We start from the raw sequence: 11,503 nt of genomic DNA on the forward strand, positions 1-11,503 counted from the left end.
AAACTTGTATTAGATCTATATGAATATTAGCGACATGCCAACCGAGTATTACAATCGTTTACTGTTTAAGCTCGAAATTATTTATTTTCAATATAATATATGAATATATCATTACATTTTAATATCAGGTTTTATTATATAACTAATATATTAAATATATATTTTCAAATAAATAAATTTAATATTTAATCTTATATATTTACAATTAATATTCATGTATATGTATCCATACATATATATACATCTATATGTATTTATATCTAATTACTTATATATGTACATATTTATTGTTCGTGAATCGTCGGGAATGGTCGAAGGTTAAAGTGTATCCATGTGAACAGTTCAAAAATTGTGAGATTCAATTAAATAGACTTTGCTTATCATGTCGAAAATATTAAATCGTATCGAGAGTTTGGTTCAAAATTAGTCGAAATTTTCCGGGTCACTACATCTAGTGAGCTCCTCCAATTCTCTCTCAGTCCAAATCACCCAGGTGGTGAATAATTGCTCTAGGTGTTGATCTAATCACACTTGATTTAGTTGTGGTTTGACTAAATTAATCAAAAAAAACTTAACCTATTCACTAGAGGGTTTGATTCACTTATTCCGCCATTGTGTGAGTTAAATCTATTGATTTCTAAGTTCCTAGTCATGTTTCATCACCTTCTATTCTTTCCCCCTCAACTCATATTTTAAAGTATTCATCAATATGCTCCATCCAGTTCTGATTCTCGATATACTTCTAACTTTCATATCGGTCATTCTTCTTTTTCATCTACCGCCGAAAGAATCTATTTACTTCTACTATACTCTTGGGTTTATAGTGTTTCTAGTTCTCCCTTGTCTTTATATTGTTATATGCATCGATATATATGGTTTATAATTTCTGTTTTGTCGTTGGGCTTTATATGTTCCCTTATATTTCAAAGTCTCTGCTTCTGTCTTCTATAATCATTATCATTCACAGTTAATGCTCTCTTTTATTTGCTGTAATTTATACCCCAATTTCTATTTCGGAGTTTTGTCCTTTCGTTTCTTCTTCTTGCGATTAAGCACCGCTTGTAACGGTCCAGAATTCACAGATATGAATTTCGGAATGAACATTGTTAATGTTCTAGGAAGGAAATTGTGATGGCACGATCTTGACTTGTCAAATTACTAGAATACCTTGGAAAAGGCCGAATCATCAAGAAATATTTTCTTGATATTTTAGAGGTTAAATAGAATACAAGAGTCGTATAACATGGCACATGATGATGTTATTATCTGTGAATCATCACGTTCCATTTAGAAACTCAGCATGACTTACTGTAATATAATCACATTGATCAAGTGTCATTATATTATACTAATTCATGCTTCAGTTCCCAACACTACTTCAAAATATTCCTATTTTAAACTTGAATGTTTCAAAATTTAGAAACTAAAATAGTTTCTTTTATGATGTAATATAGATAGCGCGAAGAGGTAAATGATTTCAAATAAGAAAAATTAAGAAAATATCTTCAGAAATATGGAGGATATTTATAATGAAAGATATGATGATATTTTAGAGTTTCTAATATCAGAGGTTGATGAAGAATATTGTCCGCAGGGGTTTAGAGTCAGGAGCAAGGTATTCGTTAATGACTTCAGCAGGTACTGAATCATTTGGATCCTTTGAAGTCAGGTTCAGTCTTTGTAATTTGTCCACAGCCTCCTTCCTACTTTGCTCAATCCGTTTTCCAGTTCCAAAACTTCTCTTTTTCTGCGCTTTACCAGCACACTTCATCATTATCATCCAGCTTTTACCGTTTAAAGTCGTTTATAGTTTTTGCTGCTTCATCAGCATTTTTTCCATTTTCGGAGAACCAATTTGTAGTTTGGAGTGTTTTTCAGAAACTTCACATTCAAATTAAGTCCAGAAGATAGACGTTATATATACACATATAACTGTTGGCGTAGACATGCTGCGAAATTTCAAAATACTGATTGCTAATTCCCAATGATTCGTATGGAATTTCTCATTACAAGATGCGAATGAGTAAATGATTGGGTTTCAATAAATAATTATAATGACTTTTTGGAGAGGCTAAAGTCAAAGGGTAATGAAGTTGTTGGTACATCTGCTTATAATGTGGTGGAATGTATAAGGTTCCCTGGTAACGATGGTGTATATCTCAAGGTTATAATAAGGTTAGTCTGACTGAAAAGTTGAAGTTGACTTGATGGAGCTGTGACAAATTGGCTACTTTGAATAGGAGTCGCAAAGTTATTTTTGCTAATAAATGCCAAAGAATCTGACGCGGATACGTTGTTTAAACTTTTACTTTAGTTTCAAGAGTTTTTCGGGTACATAACTGTGGGTAACATGTGGTTGGATCATCATCTCGATTGCTCATCATTCGAAGTGTCTTTAGAAATTTTCGAAGGGTTTGAACACAGATTGTAATCGTTAACATACATTTGATATTCTAACACAGTTTTGAAGTCAAAATATAGCTTGTGAAAGATGTAAGGATCTAAGAGTGATGATTTTGGTCATATCTCAAGTTAAATTTTGAGATTTCAAAATCAGAATATGTAATTAAATTTTGAATGAGTATGGTTGTTTTGATTTCTATAAAAGAATGTATATTGTTGTGAAAGTAGGGAGTATAATAGATGATTTGCTGAATCAGATTCGAAGAATGTAACATATTAATTGTGAATTTATATATCTCTCGGGTATTACCTACCCGTTAAAAAAAAATTTCACAATTAATATTTTGTACAAAAGAATTTTATTACAGTCTTTATGAAAATATATATATATATATGTATATTTTCTTCAGATGTAACATAGATTTAATGAGTTAATGTTAAATTAAACTCATTTGATTTACGGTTGAAACTAGAATTGAATATTCCCTAAAGGATTTAAAAAGTACATAACTTTTACGCAGTATTTCTTTAATGACATTGAAATTATGAATCAATACTTCGTTATTTGTTGATGTATGATGTTCGGTTGGTGGAATTCTTGTGAATTTCGCAAAGTACGAATGATGTTATCTGAAAAGTTTCGGGTACATCGATGATGAAAGTGTAAAATCAAATATATACTTGATTTATTATGAATTGGAATTTATTGAATTGCGACAGAGATTGTAGTTAACGCTGGTTAAGTTGCGGCCGAAGGACGTACATTATTGCATATTTGTAATATGAATTAACCGAGTAGTTAAGATTCACACACAATAGCTTAGCACGGAAAGATTTATTTCAAAAAATATATATATATATATATATATATATATATATATATACTTATAATTTCTTCAGAGGGAATGAGTTAATTCTTCATAACTCGTTGATACAATATACACGTTATTGATTCGTAATGATGTCCACAGTGATTCTTGAACTGACGGAGTTTGTGATGTTATCGTTGTTGTTGATTCGGATGTTGACTGTACTGACGATGCTGGTAACGCTGACGGTACTGTTGATGCTGTTGGTAAAGCAAGTTTAGCTTGTTAATCACACACCATTTTTGTCAGGGTTTCTACTCTTCCTTCTATCATTTTGGTTCGCTTAACTGATTTATGGTTAGGGCTAGATTAGATAATCTCTAAGACTTTAGAGATTACATAATCGCCGCGGAATATTTCTCCAATGAAGTTATGAATTAATACTTCGTCAGTTATTGTTGTTGGTACTCCTTGGTATCTATGGTGCGTATGACGTTGATGCTCGTGGGACAGATTGTGAAGATAAGGTTTACGACGCAGTTGTGGTTGGAGGTGGTAATGGTACTGTTGGCGTTGATGATGATGGTACTGGTTATGCTGCTGATGCTACTGCTGGTGTTTGTAATCTCTGCACCATATTCTCCAAAGCCACTACCCGAGAGCGAAGCTCGTTGACTTCTTCTATTACATCGGGGTGATTGTCGGTTCGGACGAGCGGATAAATAAAATCTAAAATTTGATGTAATATATAATCGTGATGAGATACTCTGGAAATGAGTGAGAAAATGGTGTTTCGGACAGGTTCGCCGGTAAGTGCTTCGGGTTCTTCGTCGAGAGGGCAATGTGGTTGATGGAAGGGATCACCTTCTTCTTATCTCCAATGATTGAGGAGGCTACGAACCCATCCCCAATTCATCCAGAATAGGTGATGACTGATTGGTTGATCTATTCCGGTCACACTGCTTTCGGAGCTTGAATGGGATTCCATTTCGGAATCTGAGTGACTTGAACTGATGACGAATTCCATTTCGTACGATTGGATAAAGGATTTTTTTTTTTCGATATGAAATGATTTTGGCTAACGGATGGTATTCTAATTACATAGAATATATATATCAAAAGATTTCGTAGATTATGGAGGACTTTGCGGGATATGTCAGGCAAAGTTTAAAGTAACAGATACGATAAGATATGATTTAGCAGATATGCTAAGATATGAATTTTTGTCTATACACTATTCATGCAATCAATGCAGCAAGACGTGTCTTAGACTAAAAATGATAAGCAGGTAATTTCCTGAGGATGATAAGTAGTTAATTTTAGACACAAAATGATAAGCAAAACTTTTGACATGCAGACACGGTCGAAGTCCAGACTCACTAATGCATCCTATCGACTTATCAGTTAGACACACTAATGCAGACCTGGTTCGCTAAGACCACCGCTCTGATACCAACTGAAAGGACCCGTTCATATACATTATAAACGATTCACAATAGTTGATTACATTGCGAGGTATTTGACCTCTATATGATACATTTTACAAACATTGCATTCATTTTTAAAAGACAAACTTTCTTTTCATCGAAAATTGACAGGCATGCATACCATTTCATAATATCCACTATCCAACTATAAATTGATTTAATAATAATCTTTGATGAACTCAATGATTCGAATGCAACGTTCTTCGAAATATGCTATGAAAGACTCCAAGTAATATCTTTAAAATGAGCAAATGCACAGCGGAAGATTTCTTTAACACCTGAGAATAAACATGCTTTAAAGTGTCAACCAAAAGGTTGGTGAGTTCATTAGTTTATCATAATCATTTATTTCCATCATTTTAATAGACCACAAGAATTTCATTTCCAGTTCTCATAAATATACGTTGAAATGTCCCGTTCTTATTGATTAAAAACGTTCCATATTAATTGATTTCGTTGCGAGGTTTTGACCTCTATATGAGACGTTTTTCAAAGACTACATTCATTTTTAAAACAAACCATAACCTTTATTTCATAGATAAAGGTTTTAAAAATCTTTACGTAGATTATCAAATAATGATAATCTAAAATATCCTGTTTACACACGACCATTACATAATGGTTTACAATACAAATATGTTACAACAAAATAAGTTTCTTGAATGCAGTTTTTAACAATATCATACAAGCATGGACTCCAAATCTCGTCCTTATTTAAGTATGCGACAGCGGAAGCTCTTAATAATCACCTGAGAATAAACATGCTTAAAACGTCAACAAAAATGTTGGTGAGTTATAGGTTTAACCTATATATATCAAATCATAATAATAGACCACAAGATTTCATATTTCAATACACATCCCATACATAGAGATAAAAGTCATTCATATGGTGAACACCTGGTAACCGACATTAACAAGATGCATATATAAGAATATCCCCATCATTCCGGGACACCCTTCGGATATGATATAAATTTCGAAGTACTAAAGCATCCGGTACTTTGGATGGGGTTTGTTAGGCCCAATAGATCTATCTTTAGGATTCGCGTCAATTAGTGTGTCTGTTCCCTAATTCTTAGATTACCAGACTTAATAAAAAGGGGCATATTCGATTTCGATAATTCAACCATAGAATGTAGTTTCATGTACTTGTGTCTATTTTGTAAATCATTTATAAAACCTGCATGTATTCTCATCCCAAAAATATTAGATTTTAAAAGTGGGACTATAACTCACTTTCACAGATTTTTACTTCGTCGGGAAGTAAGACTTGGCCACTGGTTGATTCACGAACCTATAACAATATATACATATATATCAAAGTATGTTCAAAATATATTTACAACACTTTTAATATATTTTGATGTTTTAAGTTTATTAAGTCAGCTGTCCTCGTTAGTAACCGACAACTAGTTGTCCATAGTTAGATGTACAGAAATAAATCGATAAATATTATCTTGAATCAATCCATGACCCAGTGTATACGTATCTCAGTATTGATCACAACTCAAACTATATATATTTTGGAATCAACCTCAACCCTGTATAGCTAACTCCAACATTCACATATAGAGTGTCTATGGTTGTTCCGAAATATATATAGATGTGTCGACATGATAGGTCGAAACATTGTATACGTGTCTATGGTATCTCAAGATTTCATAATATACAATACAAGTTGATTAAGTTATGGTTGTAATAGATTTGTTACCAATTTTCACGTAGCTAAAATGAGAAAAATTATCCAATCTTGTTTTACCCATAACTTCTTCATTTTAAATCCGTTTTGAGTGAATCAAATTGCTATGGTTTCATATTGAACTCTATTTTATGAATCTAAACAGAAAAAGTATAGGTTTATAGTCGGAAAAATAAGTTACAAGTCGTTTTTGTAAAGGTAGTCATTTCAGTCGAAAGAACGACGTCTAGATGACCATTTTAGAAAACATACTTCCACTTTGAGTTTAACCATAATTTTTGGATATAGTTTCATGTTCATAATAAAAATCATTTTCTCAGAATAAAAACTTTTAAATCAAAGTTTATCATAGTTTTTAATTAAGTAACCCAAAACAGCCCGCGGTTTTACTACGACGGCGTAAATCCAGTTTTACGGTGTTTTTCGTGTTTTCAGGTTTTAAATCATTAAGTTAGCATATCATATAGATATAGAACATGTGTTTAGTTGATTTTAAAAGTCAAGTTAGAAGGATTACCTTTTGTTTGCGAACAAGTTTAGAATTAACTAAACTATGTTCTAGTGATTACAAGTTTAAACCTTCGAATAAGATAGCTTTATATATATGAATCGAATGATGTTATGAACATCATTAATACCTTAAGTTCCTTGGATAAACCTACTGCAAAAGAGAAAAATGGATCTAGCTTCAAAGGATCCTTGGATGGCTCGAAGTTCTTGAAGCAGAATCATGACACGAAAAAAAGTTCATGTAAGATCATCACTTGAAATAAGATTGTTATAGTTATAGAAATTGAACCAAAGTTTGAATATGATTATTACCTTGTATTAGAATGATAACCTACTGTAAGAAACAAAGATTTCTTGAGGTTGGATGATCACCTTACAAGATTGGAGTGAGCTAGCAAACTTGAAAGTATTCTTGATTTTCTGTAACTAGAACTTGTAGAATATATGAAGAACACTTAGAACTTGAAGATAGAACTTGAGAGAGATCAATTAGATGAAGAAAATTGAAGAATGAAAGTGTTTGTAGGTGTTTTTGGTCATTGGTGTATGGATTAGATATAAAGGATATGTAATTTTGTTTTCATGTAAATAAGTCATGAATGATTACTCATATTTTTGTAATTTTATGAGATATTTCATGCTAGTTGCCAAATGATGGTTCCCACATGTGTTAGGTGACTCACATGGGCTGCTAAGAGCTGATCATTGGAGTGTATATACCAATAGTACATACATCTAAAAGCTTTGTATTGTACGAGTACGAATACGGGTGCATACGAGTAGAATTGTTGATGAAACTGAACAAGGATGTAATTGTAAGCATTGTTGTTAAGTAGAAGTATTTTGATAAGTGTATTGAAGTCTTTCAAAAGTGTATAAATACATATTAAAACACTACATGTATATACATTTTAACTGAGTCGTTAAGTCATCGTTAGTCGTTACATGTAAGTATTGTTTTGAAACCTTTAGGTTAACGATCTTGTTAAATGTTGTTAACCCAATGTTTATAATATCAAATGAGATTTTAAATTATTATATTATCATGATATTATCATATATGAATATCTCTTAATATGATATATATACATTATATGTCTTTACAACGATAATCGTTACATATATGTCTCGTTTAAAAATCATTAAGTTAGTAGTCTTGTTTTTACATATGTAGTTCATTGTTAATATACTTAATGATATGTTTACTTATCATAGTATCATGTTAACTATATATATATATATCCATATATATGTCATCATATAGTTTTTACAAGTTTTAACGTTCGTGAATCACCGGTCAACTTGGGTGGTCAATTGTCTATATGAAACATATTTCAATTAATCAAGTCTTAATAAGTTTGATTGCTTAACATGTTGGAAACATTTAATCATGTAAATATCAATCTCAATTAATATATATAAACATGGAAAAGTTCGGGTCACTACAGTACCTACCCGTTAAATAAATTTCGTCCCGAAATTTTAAGCTGTTGAAAGTGTTGACGAATCTTCTGGAAATAGATGCGGGTATTTCTTCTTCATCTGATCCTCATGCTCCCAGGTGAACTCGGGTCCTCTACGAGCATTCCATCGAACCTTAACAATTGGTATCTTGTTTTGCTTAAGTCTTTTAACCTCACGATCCATTATTTCGACGGGTTCTTCGATGAATTGAAGTTTTTCGTTGATTTGGATTTCATCTAACGGAATAGTGAGATCTTCTTTAGCAAAACATTTCTTCAAATTCGAGACGTGGAAAGTGTTATGTACAGCCGCGAGTTATTGAGGTAACTCAAGTCTGTAAGCTACTGGTCCGACACGATCAATAATCTTGAATGGTCCAATATACCTTGGATTTAATTTCCCTCGTTTACCAAATAGAACAACGCCTTTCCAAGGTGCAACTTTAAGCATGACCATCTCTCCAATTTCAAATTCTATATCTTTTCTTTTAATGTCAGCGTAGCTCTTTTGTCGACTTTGGGCGGTTTTCAACCGTTGTTGAATTTGGATGATCTTCTCGGTAGTTTCTTGTATAATCTCCGGACCCGTAATCTGTCTATCCCCCACTTCACTCCAACAAATCGGAGACCTGCACTTTCTACCATAAAGTGCTTCAAATGGCGCCATCTCAATGCTTGAATGGTAGCTGTTGTTGTAGGAAAATTCTGCTAACGGTAGATGTCGATCCCAACTGTTTCCGAAATCAATAACACATGCTCGTAGCATGTCTTCAAGCGTTTGTATTGTCCTTTCGCTCTGCCCATCAGGTTGTGGATGATAGGCAGTACTCATGTCTAGACAAGTTCCTAATGCTTGCTGTAATGTCTGCCAGAATCTTGAAATAAATCTGCCATCCCTATCAGAGATAATAGAGATTGGTATTCCATGTCTGGAGACGACTTCCTTCAAATACAGTCGTGCTAACTTCTCCATCTTGTCATCTTCTCTTATTGGCAGGAAGTGTGCTGATTTGGTGAGACGATCAACTATTACCCAAATAGTATCAAAACCACTTGCAGTCCTTGGCAATTTAGTGATGAAATCCATGGTAATGTTTTCCCATTTCCATTCCGGGATTTTGGGTTGTTGAAGTAGACCTGATGGTTTCTGATGCTCAGCTTTGACCTTAGAACAAGTCAAACATTCTCCTACGTATTTAGCAACTTCGGCTTTCATACCCGGCCACCAAAAATGTTTCTTGAGATCCTTGTACATCTTCCCCGTTCCAGGATGTATTGAGTATCTGGTTTTATGAGCTTCTCTAAGTACCATTTCTCTCATATCTCCAAATTTTGGTACCCAAATCCTTTCAGCCCTATACCGGGTTCCGTCTTCCCGAATATTAAGATGCTTCTCCGATCCTTTGGGTATTTCATCCTTTAAATTTCCCTCTTTTAAAACTCCTTGTTGCGCCTCCTTTATTTGAGTAGTAAGGTTATTATGAATCATTATATTCATAGATTTTACTCGAATGGGTTCTCTGTCCTTCCTGCTCAAGGCATCGGCTACCACATTTGCCTTCCCCTGGTGGTAACGAATCTCAAAGTCGTAATCATTCAATAATTCAATCCACCTACGCTGCCTCATATTCAGTTGTTTCTGATTAAATATGTGTTGAAGACTTTTGTGGTCGGTATATATAATACTTTTGACCCCATATAAGTAGTTCCTCCAAGTCTTTAATGCAAAAACAACCGCGCCTAATTCCAAATCATGCGTCGTATAATTTTGTTCGTGAATCTTCAATTGTCTAGACGCATAAGCAATCACCTTCGTTCGTTGCATTAATACACAACCGAGACCTTGCTTTGATGCGTCACAATAAATCACAAAATCATCATTCCCTTCAGGCAATGACAATATAGGTGCCGTAGTTAGCTTTTTCTTCAATAACTGAAACGCTTTCTCTTGTTCATCATTCCATTCAAATTTCTTCCCTTTATGCGTTATTGCAGTCAAGGGTTTTGCTATTCTGGAAAAGTCTTGGATGAACCTTCTGTAGTAACCAGCTAGTCCTAAAAACTGGCGTATGTGTTTCGGAGTTTTCGGGGTTTCTCACTTTTCAACAGTTTCTATCTTTGCCGGATCCACCTTAATACCTTCTTTGTTCACTATGTGACCGAGGAATTGAACTTCTTCTAACCAAAATGCACACTTTGAAAACTTAGCGTACAATTCTTCCTTCCTCAATACTTCTAACACCTTTCTCAAATGTTCACCGTGTTCTTGGTCATTCTTTGAGTAAATAAGTATGTCATCAATGAAAACAGTGACAAACTTGTCAAGGTATGGTCCACACACTCGGTTCATAAGGTCCATGAACACAGCTGGTGCATTAGTTAAACCAAACGGTATGACCATAAACTCGTAATGACCGTAACGTGTTCTGAAAGCAGTCTTTGGAATATCATCTTCTTTCACCCGCATTTGATGATACCCGGAACGTAAGTCAATCTTTCAATAAACAGACGAGAATTGTAGTTGATCAAATAAGTCATCGATTCTCGGTAGTGGGTAGCGGTTCTTGATGGTAAGTTTGTTCAACTCTCGGTAGTCGATACACAACCTGAATGTACCATCTTTCTTCTTGACAAACAAAACAGGAGCTCCCCACAGTGATGTGCTTGGTCGAATGAAACCACGCTCTAAAAGTTCTTGTAATTGGCTTTGCAGTTCTTTCATCTCGCTGGGTGCGAGTCTGTAAGGAGCACGAGCTATTGGTGCAGCTCCTGGTACAAGATCTATTTGAAATTCAACGGATCGATGTGGGGGTAATCCCGGTAATTCTTTCGGAAATACATCGGGAAATTCTTTTGCAATGGGAACATCATTGATGCTCTTTTCTTCAGTTTGTACTTTCTCGACGTGTGCTAGAACAGCATAGTAATCTTTTCTTATTAGTTTTTGTGCCTTCAAATTAGTAATAAGATGTAGCTTCGTGTTGCCCTTTTCTCCGTACACCATTAAGGGTTTTCCTTTTTCTCGTATAATTCGAATTGCATTTTTGTAACAAACGATCTCTGCTTTCACTTCTTTCAACCAGTCCATACCGATTATCACATCAAAACTCCCTAACTCTACTGGTATCA

This window comes from Rutidosis leptorrhynchoides, chromosome 4, assembly GCF_046630445.1.
Source record: "Rutidosis leptorrhynchoides isolate AG116_Rl617_1_P2 chromosome 4, CSIRO_AGI_Rlap_v1, whole genome shotgun sequence".
NCBI lineage: Eukaryota > Viridiplantae > Streptophyta > Magnoliopsida > Asterales > Asteraceae > Rutidosis > Rutidosis leptorrhynchoides.